General features: G+C 42.4%; 1 protein-coding gene across 8 annotated transcripts in view; it reads right to left on the minus strand.

Moving 5' to 3' along the window:
* The window catches only part of Fmnl2 (formin like 2), a 323,333-nt gene that overhangs the window by 248,989 nt on the left and 62,037 nt on the right, over positions 1-12,307 (minus strand). The gene's annotated exons all lie outside the window — the stretch shown is intronic.

The raw sequence follows: 12,307 nt of genomic DNA on the forward strand, positions 1-12,307 counted from the left end.
GGATCTGGAAAGGATTATACTAAGTGAGGTAACCCAGGCCCAGAAAACCAAGCACCACATATTCTCTCTCATATGTGGATCCTAGCTGCAGATGATTGGACTTCTGTGTGAGAAGGAAAAAACTCAGTAGCAGAGGCCAGTAAGTTAAAAAGGTGATATAAAGGAAGAGAAAGGAAGGGAGGAGGGTACTTAAGAGGTTGGTATTGTATATATGTGAGTACAATGATTGAGATGGGGAGGGGATATGATGGAGAATGGAATTTCAAAGGGGAAAGTGGGTGGGGAGGGTATTACCATGGGATATTTTTTATAATCATGGAAAATGTTAATAAAAATTTGAGAAAATTAAAAAAAGTTTAAAAAACAAACAAACAAAAAAAAAAGATTGGCCAGCTACACTAAAAAAAAAAAAAAAAATCTTTTCACAAAAATTGCCGGAACAATGTTTGCATTGGGTTTTTTCCCACAGAGGTAAGCCTCTATGTTTTCCAAAGGCAAACAGTTCTCTTTCTCTAGAACAAGGACAGGATGCTGGGGACATGAGTCATTCTGTTGGCATTCTAGGTACTGGTCAGTTGGAGAACAGGAACTAGATCAGCTTCCTAGACAGGACAGATAAAAAATTCACTCTGGAAAAGATATATAGGGAGATGTGCTGACAGTCATAACAATCTCAAATTGCTGCTCAAATCTACTCTCATCTAGCCTGTTGGTCAATGGTGATGTCCATCCTTACTTTGGTAAAATGCGTAAGAAGACTGATTTCCCAAACCCTAGAGTCCATACAAGTAGTTACGTCCTATGGTAAAACTTGTTTCTAGTATAAAAAGGCCACCAATTTCTGCACATATTCTTTCTCCCCAACATGTCAGGATACTAATGTGCCTGTGCTGCACTTTTCAGATGCAAAAATTACCAAAGGCCAGTAAGAATCTCTCTCTCGAAAGTTTTTAAAATTCGAAGTGAAAGATAAGCACAGATAGACCTGCTCATCACATCCTTTCAAAACTTAACCTTTAGCTGGGCATAACAGCACACACAGGCTAGTTCAAGGCTACCCTGGCTGCAAAGCAACTGTCTCAAAAAAAATTAATAAAGATCCCAAATGGCCAGGTGCAGTGGTGGACACCTATAGCCCAGCTACTTGGGAGACTGAGGCAGGTGGATCACTTCAGTCCAGGAGTCCTGGACTATGGGGTGCTATGCCAATCAGGTGTAAGTTTCAAATCCATATAGTAATCTCCTCAGAGCAGGGGTCCACCAGATTGGCTAAGGAGTGGTAAATCAGCCCTGGTTGAAATCAGAAGAGTTCAAAATTCCCCTGCTGATCAGTAGTGGGATTGTGCCCACTGTGAATAGCCATTGCACTTCTGCCTGGGCAATGTATAAATCCCAAATAATCCATTATTCTAGAGCCAGGTGTGGTGGTGGATACCTATAGCCACAGCATTCACGAGATCGTGGGAGAAGGATCTCAAGTTCAAGAGCAACTTGGGTTACATTGTTAAGACCTTGTCTCAAAATTATATATATATATACATATATTATATATACATATATATACATTTATTATATATAAATTATGTATATATATATAATTATATATATACATACACACACACACATACATACATACACACATACACACATACATACATACATACCTGAGTTCAATCCCCAGAAACATAGGAAAATGCTGGGTGCAGCATACACCTATAATCTACTTTTTGGGAAGCAGAGATAGGATCCCTGGAGCTTGGTGGCCAGCCTGTGTAGCCTAATTGGTAAGATCCTGACATACTCACACACGTACATACACACATACACACAATTTTTAAGTGGACAACATTCCTGAGGAGCAGCACTTGAAGTTGTCCTCCAGCCTCCACATGCACATGTGCACCTGCACACACAAACATGACAATACACATTCATAAAACACAAATGCCACATATGACCTCAGCATCTCAAAAAAAAAGATGTATACATATTCCATTCCTGCACCTGCTGTAAAATAGTGGCCGACAGCATCCCCCTCTTCCTCCTTGATGTTAGTCAGGCCCTATCTGCCTTTGTTGTATTGAATGCCACTATCTCATTCCCATGTAGGACTGTGGTCATTTGAGTGTATGTCCCCCATAGCCTCAGGGTTTTTTAATTAAGGTTAAGGAATTTATTTATGTCTCCAGTGGGCAGAACCCTCCTGAAGGAGGGGGGGGGCTGGATCTTGAGTCCAGCCTTAAGGAATATAAAGCCTTTCCTCCCATAAACTGTCAGATACTCATCCTAGCAACAAAAAGTGAACTGCAACAAGCCAGGTGGAGAACTTACAGATAAATTATATGAAAATTAATTCTCCTGAATTCCTTCTCTGTATCATAATTCTATAGAAGCTCCAAACCTGTATTCACTCATTATTCATTTACATACACTGACAGTGTAATGATACAAAAATTCCTTTACAAGTAATGAGCATATTGTAGGGACTCAGGGACTAGGAAGAAATAGAATGGACATCTCTTACATTTATTTATAATCCCTCCTGTTTTGTTTTTTTTTTTTAATTTATATTCTGTTTGGTGTCCTCTTCCCTAACACTTGCTTCTCAGCTGACAGAAGTACCAATGAACCACTGCTGTGCAGCATGGTGTGAGGAGATACAAGATAACCAAAAACCAAGTGTATGGAGAGGATGTCCATTGATGTGGGTTAAGTTTGGCAGACAACAGATCACACGCAATTAGGAAATTCATCTGTTTCAAAAGAGTACTGTTTTACACAAACCCCTAAGCAGTTTCTCAAGATTATTAGAAGGTATCATTAATTTAAGTGTATCAGGTAATATAAAATAAATGCATTCCTTATTAAAGTTCTCTGACAGCTCACATCAACAAGCACTCCAGCACTGGCTCATTTGATAAACATCTATGTACTGGAGCCATGGGAAGACCCAGAAACAGAAGATGGAAGATGTGTTTCAATGTCTAAACACCCATCATTGGCCTGTGTAAAGTTATTTTACAGGTTATTTTATTTTTTCAACCCAGTTAGCTAAATGCTTGTGGTATATTCATTTAAGAGACAATAGGGTAACGAAAGTGAGGTGAACTGATGACTGAGTTAAGACCAAAACTTAGCCTTGAGTCCTTGTGTGACACTCGCTAAGAAAGCACTAAAAGGTATGGCAGGTCAGAGGTGTTCTGAAATAAGAGCTTCAGAAGATAAAGCCCTGGTGGTGGTGATGGGACACAGAGAGAAGTGAACAGCCTTTAATGCCCAAAACTGGAATGCTGTGAACAAAGTAAAATGGTGTATTATGTAAAATAAACATCCACAAATATACACTGATATGAATTACTCGGGGTATAGGGAATTTCATGTAGCTCAGATTGGCCTCAATCTCACTATGTAGTTGAGGATGACCTTGAACTCCTTATCTTCCTGCTGTTAAGTAGATACTCAAGCATTAGCAGGTTTGAAGGCCACAGAAGATGGAGCCCTCCCTCACCATCAGCTTTGTCCCTCCTAAAGACCAAGAATATCATGTGAAAGGGAAAATGGAGGAGATACCAGAGCTTACTTGCTGCCTACTAAGGGTAAGTTTATCCTGGTCATAGGAACAAAGACCTTGTTCTACCTGTAGGCCTGGGTACAAGGCATCCTCAAGTACTCAAAACATAAGATTACAAAGGCATGCTATAGTCCCCGCCTTAAGAGTCAGTTAAGGGCTAGGAGATGCTCAGTGTTTAAAGACTGCCAACCCAGGATCAATTCCCCACACACCCACATAAAGCTAGACAGGCATTCATTTACAGTAGCAAAGACAGTGGCATTCATCGGGGGGAGGGGGACATACATGCACACACATGCATGCACACACACACACACACACACACACACACACACACACACACACACAAAAATGTTTAGAAGTTAATCCAACTGGACCTGTCAATCACCTGGGTCGACAAACCACACCTAAAGACATGGTGGAGACGGGATAATGTATTTAAACCCATGTACATTTCTCCTTCCGTGTAGCTGCTTTACAGACCTTTTCTGCGAACCTGCCTACTTTCCTGAGTTCTAATTAAAAAACTGGGGCTGGAGGGATGGCTTAGTGGTTAAGGCATTTACCTGCAAAGCCAAAGAACCCAGGTTCAACTCCCCAGGACCCACCTAAGTCAGATGCATCTGGAGTTCCTTTGCAGTGGCTGGAGGCCCTGGCATACCCATTCTGTCTATCTGCCTCTTTCTCTTTCTCCTTCTTTCCATCCCTCCCTCTCTCTCAAATAAATACAAATAAAAAATATTTTAAAAATATAAAACTGCAACCTTTCCTTTCCCCCTTTCCCTCTTCTAAGTATGCTTACCTTGATACTCAAGGCTTTCTTACTGAGTTTTCAATAAGTTTTCACTGGTTGTGCAACACTTGTGTTGATCTGGTGCTGGGATTACAGCATGTGCCACACCACACCTGCTTTAAATGAGCTAACAAATAAATGAATGGGGAAAAAAGAGATAAGTCACCCATGCACAGTAACTGTAAGAAAGCCTGCCTGCGTAAATACTGCACTCTTAAGGAGGTACAGCAAATGGCCCAGTCATTACATGTGGGGTTGCACAAAACCTGTCCCCAAATTATGCAGCATGGAAACGCAAGGGAGCCGTGTGCGATGTGAACAGGTTTTTACAGTTCATGTGTGGAAACGTGATAATCACTGCCTCCAGCAGGTGACTGAGGTTGCCAGTGATAAATCAAATTCACAGTAGTACTTGAGTTGATTTAAGAAAAATGGCATTTCACCTCTGATATGCTTACCTCAAAAACTGGGACCTTGGTCTAATCAAAATCGAAGAGGGGTACAGTTAGGCTGACTGGATCCCCGAAAGTTTTTTTTTTTTTAATTTGAGAGCGACAGACACAGAGAGAAAGACAGATAGAGAGAGAGAGAGCGAATGGGCGCGCCAGGGCTTCCAGCCTCTGCAAACGAACTCCAGACGCGTGCGCCCCCTTGTGCATCTGGCTAATGTGGGACCTGGGGAACCGAGCCTCAAACCGGGGTCCTTAGGCTTCACAGGCAAGCGCTTAACCGCTAAGCCATCTCTCCAGCCCCCGAAAGTTTTTTTTGTAAGGCAGGAAAATCTGTACTTGCTAGAAATCAAAAATGATCTGACTTATCTCTTGCCTAGCTCCCTAGACCTGCTTTTCCACAAACAACCAGCATCCCTCCTGGAGGGAGGTCTTTCATAGGATTTAAACATTGTGGTAGATCAAGTTCAGCCCCCAAAACTTGGTTTCAGGGCTAGTCTCTTCCTGAGACAGCCCCTAGCCCTAACCAAGCAGCTGTCCCTCTGGTTCACCTGAGCCAGAAGACAGCCAACCTCGCTAAGGTTATAAATAACTTTGCAAGGGGACGGCAGGCTCTCTGACCAGTTGGGAACTTCCAGCTGTGAGTGACTTAAGGGGAGGACCCCCAGCCCTTACTCTCCACATGGGATCTTTGCCCCCTCCAGCTCCCCATATGGCAGGAGCTCCTTTGAACTTTCTTTTTTCTTTTCTTTCCATGCTTTTTCCCCAGGTCCTCCATGTGGGATCTCTACCTATGTGGGTGCCTTTTCTTGGCTCCGTACTTCCCCCAAGAAATATTTAATAATTATCCTTCTCAGTCTTTTTTCATTCAATTCTTTGATTAAAATTAGAAATAAACCTAGGGTTTGGGGTTCAAGGACCTTCCTGGACCCCAAACACTGCATTACAAGCCCAACTGACACACTGCACAATATCTGACAGTACTCTTCAAAACCATCAAGGTCATCAAAAGAAGTAAGAAGGCCTGGAGAGATGGCTTAGTGGTTAAGCACTTGCCTGTGAAGCCCAAGGACCCCAGTTCAAGGCTCGATTCTCCAGGACCCATGTTGCCAGATGCACAAGGGGGCACACGTGTCTGGAGTTCGTCTGCAGTGGCTGGAAGCCCTGGTGTGCCCATTCATTCTGTGGATCTCTCTGTCTGTCTGTCTGTCTGTCTGTCTCTCTCTGTCTCTCCCCCTCGTGCGCGCGCCCACTCTCTCTCTCTCTGTGTGTGCCTCTTTCTCTGTCACTCTCCAATAAATAAATAAAAAATGAACAAAAAATAAAATAAAATAAGGAAGTGAGAAACTGTCACACCCTAAACCAGCAGAGGATTTGGGGTAAGTAAATGTAGTGCAGCATCTCAGAGGATTTGGGAACATTCAGTATAACTGAAGAAATGTGAATAAAGTACAAATGCTTACTAATATACTAATAATGATGTATCTGAGGCTGCAGAGATGGCTTAGCAGTTAAGGAACTTGCCTGAAAAGCCAAATGATCAAGGTTTAACTCCCCAGGACCCACATAAGCCAGATGCACAAGGTGGTACATGCATCTGGAATTCATTTGCAGCAGCTATAGGCCCTGGAGTGCCCATTCTCTCTCTTTCTATGTCTTTCTCTCAAGTAAATAAAAATAATTTTTTAAATGATGTATTTATATATTGGTTCATATCACTGTGTGTACCATATTAACATATTATTAAGAGAAGCATGTGTGCAGGAAAGCTGAGAAGTCTACCCTGTCTTATTCTATAACTACACAATTGCTCTACAATAAAGTTTTTTAAATCAAAGAGGGGATTTAGAGCTGTGTGCCAGGATACCTTCAGCCAAATTCCCCTTGAAAGAATTGTCCGTCCTCACGGCTATCAGCCTCTACTCTCCTGTCTTTGAGAACTAGGTAAAGGCCCAAAGTTTTGAGGATAAAATTCAGCTTAGCTCTCAACTTTTAGCTCCTGTCAAGAGCCTGGCCACCCTCCAAAGATAGTCTAAATTTTCTTCAGTGGCCAGACATCTAGCTTGAAGAAACCTCTTTATGAATGATAGAAGAGCTCCTACAGTTTGCTCCCACATTAAGGGGTTTAAGGAAAACTTCCTGACCTGCTAAGGGATGAGGACTTTGCAGGCTTACTCCCACCCATCCTACTCTCTGACTTAAGAGGGCCTCTTTTCACATCTCTTGTGTTTCCCTGTTATTTAAAAAAAACAAAAAAACTCAGCATATGTGAGCTGTTAAAGGATTAAACAGGGCTGGAAAGAGTGCTTAGTGGTTAAGTGCTTGCCTACAAAGCCAAAGGACCCAGGTTCAATTCACCAGAACCCACATAATCCAGATGCACAAGGGGCACATGCATCTGGAGACCACTGCAGTGGCTGCAGGCCCTGGTGTGCCCATTCTCTCTCTCTCTCTCTCTCTCTCTCTCTCTCTCTCTCTCTCTCTCTCTATATATATATATATATATATATATATATATATATCTGTCTGTGTCTCTCTTTTATCTCTCCTTGCAAATAAATAAATAAATAATCAATCCTAGGTTACACCTGAAGCCAAATTAAAAAAAAAAAAAAAAAAAGAGGTCTGGAGAGATGGCTTAGCGGTTAAGCGCTTGCCTGTGAAGCCTAAGGATCCCAGTTCGAGGCTCGGTTCCCCAGGTCCCACGTTAGCCAGATGCACAAGGGGGCGCACGCGTCTGGAGTTCGTTTGCAGAGGCTGGAAGCCCTGGCACGCCCATTCTCTCTCTCTCCCTCTATCTGTCTTTCTCTCTGTGTCTGTCGCTCTCAAATAAATAAATAATTTAAAGAAAAAAAAGAATAAGGATTAAACACATTATCTGGGACTACTTAAAAATAGTCCTATTTTTCCTTTGCATTTCTCTTTTTGGTAAATTTCTCAAGTTTTATGAACAGACCATTAAGTGAAAGTGGCAGCAAAAAACCACTTCTTCGTCAAGCACCTGTCAGAAATCAACTTGAGGCTCAAAGATGAGAGGAGCACCTAGTGAAATGTCATATGGGAAGGAAAGCAGAGACCTGCACAGGCCTCCTTGCCTCTTCTGATCCAATAAGCAAACCCAAACCCACAGCCAATCTCAAAACAGAGATTCCAAATGGAGTCATGCGCGCTGCTGACACAGTTATGAACCTATTCTTTGATAGCCTGGCACAGAGGTTAGCTAAAGGTTTTTGCCTTCAAGCACTTCTTCCTTCCTTTCAAGATCAAAAGGGAGAAATTCCCCACATGTAAACTGACAACCAGGTTTTCAATTCAACTCAAATCACTCCTGAGCATCTGGTAGGTGAAAGGGAATATGGGTATGCTCCAATGTCAGCTCATCTGGAGGCCTTAAGTATTTCATGTGAACTTTCATATTAGGGCACTGTGGTGGTTTGATTCAGGTGTCCCCCATAAACTTAGGTATTCTCAATGCTAGGTTCCCAGTTGATGGAGATTTGAGAAAAATTGCCTCCTGGAGGCAGTGTATTGTTGGGGGCGGGCTTATGGGTGTTATAGCCAGTTTCCCCATGCCGGTGTTTGGCACACTCTCCTACTGCTATTGTCCACCTTATGTTGGCCAGGGGTGATGTCCACCCTCTGTGCATGTCATCATTTTCCCCTGTCATCATGGAGCTTCCCCCCGAGTCTATAAGCCAAAACAAACCCTTTTTACCCAAAAGCTGATTTTGGTAGGGTGAGTTATGCCAGCAATGCAAACCTGACTGCAATAGTAAAGGTGGTACTGAGGAGTGGTTTGCTGCTAGACATCTGACTGTGTGGCTTTGACCTTTTGGAGCTAATTTTCAAGAAGAATGTGGATGAATTTGAAATCTTGACCTAAGACACACCTTGCAGTGCTGTAAGTACAGCTTGATGGATTATTCTGGTCAGAGTTGCAAGACCTGAATGCAGTAAGAATTACGGACTGTGAGGCTGGGCTTGTGAGAGTGAAAAGGAGCTTTTGTCTGGACTGGGCTAGAAGCAGTTTATGTGGGAGGCTTGCTGCTATACCCATGTCCTGAGAGTTGCAGAATGTACAAATGAACTGGAGTGAGCATAGGGACATGGCACAGCAAAAAAATGAAATCTTTCAGCCAAAACTGCTGTCCCATCAGCTGCAATTATATGAGAGATTACAACCTTTGACATTGGGCCAGCTGACCTGCACTGGGGCAACAGGTAGACTCTTTTGAAGGGGCCTGAGTGCTCAAGGAGTATCCTGTTCTTCAAAGTCTGCTTTATTCCTCCCTGGATTAACAAATTGTCACCCTCCCTGGTATTGTGGAGTATAAGCAATGCAGGAAAGAAAGGGTCATTTAATTTGCAACACGGTCTTGTGTTTTGGAAATGGCCATTGACAGCGTGAAGCAGGATTGCCTGCATGGAGACCCAATGGAGCTGTGAGAATGAACCATGGATTGCAGTGGAGACCAAGTTGGTATCAGGAGTGGGATTGCTGCCAGACACCTGACTCTGTGCCTTTGGCCTTTTTGAACTGATTTTTCAAGAGGAATGTGAAAGATTTGAAACCTTGGCCAAAGAGACACCTTGCAGTGCTGTAAGTACAGCTTGATAGACTATTCTGGTCAGAGTTGAAAGAACTGAATGCAGTAAGAACTATTGACTGTGAGGTTTGGCTTATGAGTGTGAGAAAGAGCTTTGCCTGGATTGGGCTAAAAGCAGTTTGTGTGAAAGGCTTGCTGTTATGTCCATATCCTGAGAATCTGTGCAGGGTTGTATTGTGTAGAAATGGACCAGTGTTGCCCATTCAGCTGCAATTATGAGAGATTATAACCTTTGGCATTTGGCCAGCTGACCTGAGCTGGGACAACAGAAAGAATGTAGACTCTTTTGAAGGGGCCTGAGTGCTCAAGGAGTGTCCTGCTCTTCAAAGTCTGCTTTATTCCCCCCTGGATTAACAAACTGGCACCCTACCTGGTATTGTGGAGTATAAGAAATGCAGGAAAGAGAAGGTCATTGAGTTTGTAACACAGTATTGTGTTTTGGAAATGGCCATGGGCAGTGTGAAGCAGGTTTGTTGGATGCATGCATGGAGACCCAAAGGAGCAGTGAGGATGAACCATGGGTTGCAGTGGAGACCAGTAGAGATGCCGGGACCATGAGGTGTCTGCCTAGGAAAGCCACCAGCCTTGAAGAAGTTTTCTAAGACTGAGAGTAGCCTAGCTGAAAGGGCAGAATTGGAACTACAGAGACTTGTTGCTGGTTAGAATTATTGGACTTGGAGACTTGTCACTGACTAGAGTTGTTGAACTTAGAATATGTGTTTAATGTTTTCCCTGGTTGTTTTAAATCTTGTATTGGTTGAATGTTTCTTTGCTATGCCCAATGCCATCTTTTGCAGTATGAGTGTTTATTCTGTGCCACTATGTTTTTGTTTTGTTTTGTTTTGTTTTGTATTGTGGCTGTTAAAAGATCTTGGACTATGGGAATATTTGATCAAAAATGTGGGGACGTTGAAAGTTGGACTGAATGCATTGCATTTTATATCATGGATGGTTATCAGTTTATGGGGCCAGGAGCAGAAGGTGGTGGTTTGATTCAGGCGTCTCCCATGAACAGGTATTCTCTGTGCTAGGTTCCCAATTGATGGAGATTTGGGAATTAGCGCCTCCTGGAGGCAGTGTAACTGTTAGGGGTGGGATTCTGGGTATTATAGTCAATTTCCCCTTGCCAGTGTTTGGCACATTCTCCTGTTGCTATTGTCCACCTGCTGTTGGCCAGGGGGTGATGTCCACCTTCTGCTCACACCATAGTTTTCCCCTGCCATTGTGGAGCTTCCCCTCGAGTCTGTCAGCCAAAATAAACACTTTTTCCCCAAAAGCTGTTCTTGGTCGGGTGAGTTATGCTAGTAATGTGAACCTGACTGCAAACAGGCATGCACCTACATTTTTGAATAAGCATTTTAGTCAATAGCTCCTCAAAAACCCTTGAAGAAAGCCAGGTGTAAAGGTGATGCATGCCTTTAATCCCAGCATTTGGAAGGCGGAGGTAGAAGGGTCACTGTGAGTTCAAGGCCACTGTGGAACTACAGAGTAAGAACCAGGTGAGCCTAGGCTAGAGTAAAACCCTACCTAAAAAAATAATAATAAACTTGAACTGTGTAGAGACTTTAAAATTCATACTGATGTTTCTCTAACTTCCACAGCCACTGTTTCCTTAAACCATCTCACAGTTCTACCTGTAAATGTGACCAGATCACAGGCTTACGCCTGCTAGAAACTGAAATGAAACAGCTTTGCAATACTCTTCCAACACTTTATTCATTACTCTAAAAACTGAATCAAAAAACTGCTTGCAGTCCAATAAAGGTTTAATCCTTTTATTGGCACTGTGTGTTCCCTATTTCCATCATGAGTATAATTGGGGCACTTATAAAAAAAGGAAATGAAAATCACAAAATCACAATCCCTAAAGCAATGGTTCTCAATTATGGGAAATTCAGCACTCACCCTCAAACACATTTAGCATTGTCCATAGGCATTTTAGGGAGGAAGGAATGCTACCCAGTGCTACTCACTAGCACCTAGCTGATAGTGTGCAAGGGTGCCTATAATGCATGGGTCAGGTCCCAATAACATCAATTACTTCATCTGAAATGCCAAACCAGGGGCTAGGGAATTGACTCAGGGGGTTAAAGGTACTTCCTTGCAAAGTCTGCTCGCCTGAGTTCAATTCCCCTGGCACCCATGTAAAGCCAGATAAACATTCATTTGCAGCAACATGAGTCCTTGGTGTGCCCATAGACAGAAAACACATGTTTGTGCATATACACACACACATACACACACACACACACACACACACACACTGTAAAAGCTGAGGCAGGAAAACTGCTGTGAGTTCAAGGCTAGCCTGGGGCTACAGAGTGAGACCCTGCTTTAACAAAACAAAAAAATAATATAAATTAATTTAATTTAATATAAATTAAATGCCAAAGTATCAATGAAGAACCTTATTCTGATGCCATAAATGTAAACTTGAAAATATGTAAGGAAACATGTGGATAGAAAGATATAAATTATACTGACCCCTTTTCACCCCTCTTTGCATTGTCCAAGCTTCTACCCTTAACATTTAAAGTTGATTCAAGTGGCCTCCTTCTGCTTTCTTTCCCTTAAATTTCTATAAGACTGTTCTTTGGTTTGTGATCCTCCTTCAAATGTCATTTATCATTCATCTTTTAACCCCCTTGGGGCTTAGAAAAGTGCTACATATTCCAAAAGTATTAGTCAAATATTAATTTGGCCATGTAAGATTATAACTGCTAGAGGCCTAACAGAAAAGAAAGCAGCATTTCTCAAGGATCTACCAAGAGCAGCAAGCTACACTGAACACCAGGGGAATTTGTAATTCTTTTAACACTTTGAACTAGGTAGGATTCCTATTTTCCAGATAAAGATCAAAGAAATTAAGAAATTACGAGTTTGGGGC

This window comes from Jaculus jaculus, chromosome 4, assembly GCF_020740685.1.
Source record: "Jaculus jaculus isolate mJacJac1 chromosome 4, mJacJac1.mat.Y.cur, whole genome shotgun sequence".
Taxonomy (NCBI): domain Eukaryota; kingdom Metazoa; phylum Chordata; class Mammalia; order Rodentia; family Dipodidae; genus Jaculus; species Jaculus jaculus.